Here is a 5,450-nt window from a genome sequence, read left to right on the forward strand (position 1 = left end):
CTTGCCCAAGGTCACACAGCACGTAGGTGGCAGGGCCGGGATCCCAACCCAGAAGTCTGGCCCAACTGTTACATTAGGCCACTTGTGGACTCCTGAATGGTGACAGGGACCATGACTTAGTAATATTCTAGCTCATGACTGGCAGCCAGAATGGGTCACGCGCTTACTGGAACCTCATCAACAAGGAACAATCGCGGGAAGGTGCACTCTGAGCCCCAGCGCCCAGGCACTTGCCTGGGTCTCCGTGCACCTGTGGGGCCACGGCTGAGCACCCCTCAGTGCAGGCAGTGACCGTCCTGTCTCCATCCGGTTTCCTTCGTTTACCATCCTCACGGCACACAGAAGGCTCTGAGCGTATCTTGATATCTTCTCTGTCGCGTGTGCCCCACTACAGTATCTGCCCCATGGGGAGCAGGGGCCTTCTCTCCCTTGTCCGTGGCTGAGTCCACATCCCTGACACGGTGCCCGGCACAGAGGAGGCGCTCCGTGTGTACCTGCTGAGGCACCGAAGGAACGGTGGCTGAGTGAGTCTGTGGCTCCTGCTCGGACGCTGCCTTCTGCACCCGTTCCTGGCCCCCGCCAATCAGCCTGGACAGAGGCAGGTCACGCGGGACATGGGGTGGCGTCCAGAGGGCACCAGCGTGTCACGGTGCGATGACCGTAAGTCACGCAAGGCTGCAAATCTGCCCCCAAAACGCAGGCAGGTCAAATCACACACCGCCCGGTGTGGGCCAAACCGACATGAGTAGAGTCTGTTTTGCCCTCTAAGAGCGGGACGGGAAGGAATCAGAGACTTCCGTGGGGGGGGGGGGGGGGCGGGCAGCCCTTTCTGCTCAGGAGGCAGGTGGATTTTTCTCTCTGCCAACGGTTTCTGCGTCCCTGTGTTTTACAGTAACTGCTCGTGTCGGATGGCACAGACCTGGTCTTACCAGGAGCAGGAGGAGGGAGCAGAAAATATTCCCCACGTCCCTGCAGAGCTAGGATCGGGGTCTGAAATGCCCTGCTCTACAGAGCGTTGGTCTAAGCACCTACACTTCACAAGGCATAGTGACCACGTGGCTTCATACACCACATCAAAAGCGTGTGTCGATGATGCCTTTTCCTCCATGAGGCCTGAGGCCATAAGTGGGCCGGCTCTGACTGCTCCCTGGCCCCCCAGATAAGCGTCCGAGCTGCCCAAGTAGGAAGAAGCGAGTGTCTTCCTCGGTGGGATCTCAGTGGCCAGGCGTCTGTCCCGGCAGCTCTGTGTTTACACAGGGGAAGGGGCTACCTGTGTGCCCTCCCGGGGGGCGTCACCAAGCCAAAAGCAGACTCCTCTGGCGTCAGCCCCACCCTCCGGCAGCCACTGGACCCCGGCGAGCGGCTCACCATCTAGCCGTGCGGTGCCCAGACGCTGGTTTCTGGGCGCCGTCCCCGAGGAAAGTGCATCGGCTGCTAACCTGCTGTCACCCCGAGTTTACTGCCTTGACCAGCCTCTGGGGGACAGAGGCCAAAGCAGACCCGATGGGCGCCTGCCCCCCACCCTTTCTCCTCCTCCCTCGCTGGCCAACACCCAGCTCCCCCGGAAGTCCGCCCCCCTCCCTGGGGCCCAAAGGGCGCATCCCAGCTGGTCTGCCCCGATCACAGCCTCGGCCCTGAGCCCCATCCTGTCTATCCCAGACAGAGGAAGCTTCTTTGCTTGAAGCCCGTTGGAGCTGGGTCTTGTCACTTCCTTACAAGACTCCTAACCTGTGCAGTGATTAGCAAATGCAGTCTTCTGACACATTCCACCGTGGAGGGTGCCGTGAGCCGTTCCCATGCATCGTGTCACGTAAATCCTTTCGACGACCTTTTGAGGACACAATGCTCCGCGTCCAAGGCCATCCACGAGGTGGCCGCTGGCCCTTGGGAAAGGGGTCCTCCCAAGGGCACACAGTTCGGGGGACCAGGTTTGGGGGTCTGTGAGCAACCTGCAAGAGGGAGCCCTCGCTTCCACAGAGGCCGGCGCCGGGACGTGTGGTTTCGGGGGGGGGGGGGGGCTGTCCGAGTCCGCACACCTGGAGGGGCCCTGATTACCCCACTCACCCCTCGTGTGACCGAGCCTGGAGCCCCGTCCTTCTGACCCCGGGGCCTCATGGGTTAGGAGCCTGGCAGGAAGCCAGAATGCACAGTAGCAAACCTGTAAATACGTACAGAGATTCATTGCAAGGAATTGGCTTGCACGACGGAAGGAAGGGGAAACGTCCTTCCCCGCTGGAACCTCACATCGCTCACCCTGCCACCCCGCCCCGGACCAGGCTGACCGCACTGCTGAGGGCGGTGGCCTCCTGACCGCAGCTGTCGGTCACCTGCGCACACACCTTCCCCGGGACGCCTGGGTGCTGTGACTGTTGCCCGGCCCAGCGACACACAGCGGGCGGCACGGCCACAGAGATCGCTGCCACTTGTCACTGCGTTGTCACAGAAGAGTCCCCGGGCACCCGCCCCCGCCTGCCTCACAACCCTCGCCCAGTGGCTCCTGCGGTCACTCCCCACGACGTTGCGGCCGGGTCGTAAGTCACAGGGCGCGTCCATGGGGCACAAGCTGAGCCCTGCCAGCTTTCCCCCTGCGGCGTCTACACCACCCGCCCTTCTCTTTCCGTGCCACCTCCCTGCTCCGGCATCCCCTGGCTCTTCTGTCGACACTGGCAGACGGGAGAAGGGGGCCGAGGGGTGGGGAGCGGGGCCCGCGGACCCCAGGATGCTTGCACGGCTTGCTCAGGTTACTCAGCCCTGGGGCACCCTGGGGCTCAGCCAGTTGGGTGCCCGACTCTTGATTTCCGCTCAGTTTGTGATCTCAGGGTCGTGGGAGGGAGCCCCACGGTGGGCTCTGTGCTGACAGTGTGGAGCCTGCTTGGGATTCTCTCTCTCTCTCTCTCTCTCTCTCTGCCCCTGCCCCTTCCCTGATCGTACTCTTTTTCTCAAAAAAAAAAAAATTTACTCAACCCCCTTTACACGTCAGTCACTTGGGGGGACGGAGAGAGCAGCCCCGACTTTACGAGGTTGTGGAAGGACGAAAGGAGTTAAATGGAGTTTCCTAAAAGGCTGGCACACCTGTTGAGGAAGCAGGAGGCAGCCGCATGTTCCCGTCTCCCGCGTCCCCACGGCCTGAGGGCAGGGGACGGCTAAGGCTCCTCTTTTGGCTGGGACCTTGGGGCCAATCCAGCCTCACGTGTCCGTCCTCTGTGCGTGAGTGGGTCAGTGGCACATCCCGTGGCTCCCGGCCACGGAGAGAGCACCGCCTTCCACGTAGGACGGCAGCGTAGGGAAAAGTCACTTGTTCGACTGCTGAGAAAACATGAACTGGGCCCAGTTCTCGGTCCTGGGGACGCACACAAGGTCAAGCTCAGAAAGGCAGCTTCACAATTAGAGTATTTATATGACTAGATTTTATAAGTGATACATACGTGTTAGGGAGAAGGAGGGGAGGAAGGAAAAGGAGAGAGAGAGAGAGAGAGAGAGAGAACCTGACCGTCATTGAAGGAGGGAGACTGTCCGTCCCCGAGGTCTGTGGCCTCAGCTACCAGAGCAGGAACAAAGACCTTCCCGAGTCTTACTTTGTGGCAAACAGTGAAATGCAGGCAGGAACAGCAAAACCGTCTGTCCTGCCCTCTTCCGGACCCTAGACAAAAACACATGCTCACTCCTGTGAACCGCCGTTTACGACGAGGGACGCAAACGGACGGCTTGAACGTGACTTTGTTTCCTGCAGTGAAATATGAGGCCAAAGCTTGACCTCTGTCCACAAGGCCGCAGGGGTCTGTCTTCGCGGGACAGTGGGGGAGAGGCCCACGGAGGACCCGGAGCCCCTGCCGGGAGCTCAGTGGCAGTGGTGGCTGGACACGCCCGTGGGAGCGGCAGAGGGTCCGTGCCCAGGATGCGGCTGCCGCTTCAGGAGGCCCCCAAGGCGGCAGAGGGCCCCCCAGCTTGTCGGCTGCCCGTTACTGGTTTCGCTGGAGGAAGATGAGGGAAGCCACGAGGGTATCAGTTCTGCGCAAAGAAAAAGGCTCGTGGCTGATGATCTTAGGAAACCGTCGGCCGTCTAGCGGGCCAAGACACGTCGAAGAGCTGACGGGACAGAGCGGACGGACCTCAGCGTCGCGGCCAAAACCCCGGTGCCAGACACACCTGTAAGTGCCTTCTGAGTTGTCTCGCTGGCTCCTACCCCAGACCAGATAAAGGAGGACTTGGCATTATCCTCATTTTATGGCGAAGCTCAGAGAGGTTAAGCAACTGCCTGAGGCCACACAGCCCAGGACAGGAATAAACCAGTACGTGCTAGTACCTCCCACATGGTGTTTCCTCCACGTTTTCCTCACTGGTGACCCTAAAGGATCCCTTCAAAGGCAAGAAAGCACGCGAACAAGAAAGCGGTAAGGAAACACTTGTCAAGATGATAAGACAGTGGCCGACGCGTCTCAGCCCAGAGGAAAGGGAAAAGGCCACCATCCGGGCCTTTATCTTTCTCCTGGCTGCCGACATGACACCAGAAGAGGGTCCCCAGCCGAGCAGAAAGCTCAGGCTGACCCACAGAGCCTACTGTGGAGAGGCCATGGTGGAGGGAGCCCGGAGCCCCCCGCCCACTCCTGACAGCCGTGGGGCCTTGTCCGGGCTCCTTGGACGCCCCAAGGCTCCCGTTCCTCATCTTTAAAATGGGCATCTCCCCTGGACAGGCTGCTTGGGGTGCCTGTAAGTGAGTCACCTCCCAGGAGAGGCTCAGCCAGTGCTGGCCACTCATCAGATGCCCTGTTGGCTCCTGCTCCTTCTAGCATTTTCTAGCATTTTCATTATTCACTTACAGGAACATCCGCTCGTATCACCTCAGTCCTAACACTGTGCTTTCCCCGGACACTCGCTCCCAAGTGTCACACCCTGGGCAGCTCTGGATTTCGCTCCCTCCTTCCGTGGACGCTGGAGCGCTGCACCGTGAACCGAATGCTTGCTGCACGGCGGCCTGGTTCTCTACGCGCTCCCCGTGCGTTGTGGCATAATCCTCCCCCTGCCCTGGGAGCCTGGAGCCCTGCCGGAGTCCATTTTTCTGCTGAGAAAACTGAGGCACGAGACCAAAGGGACCGCTCCCTGGGTCAGGTGGGAGAAGGTGGCAGAGGGGATTCGGACCCAGAGCCCACGCAGCTCAGCACCGCGGCCTCGGGCCGCCCTGCGTTCGGCCATGTGGTTTCAGACTCAGCCAACCAAAGTCCAAAGTGGGAGTGTGGCTCATTCTTGCTTCTTTTGGAGGCAGGACCAGGCTTTGAGGGTGTCCTCGCTCCGCCCCTCAAGGGACGGTTTCTCTGTTTAATCTCCCTCTGTCACCTGTGCGGGGGCAGCGGCCCTGGGGGGCGGGGAGGGGCTGACCTCTTTCTGGGCCTCCATGTGGTGGCCCAGCTCCCCGGGACAGGCAGTGAAAATGCTCTGGGGGTGGGGGGGGGGGG

Source organism: Herpailurus yagouaroundi, unplaced genomic scaffold (assembly GCF_014898765.1).
Source record: "Herpailurus yagouaroundi ecotype Mexico unplaced genomic scaffold, PumYag 191, whole genome shotgun sequence".
NCBI lineage: Eukaryota > Metazoa > Chordata > Mammalia > Carnivora > Felidae > Herpailurus > Herpailurus yagouaroundi.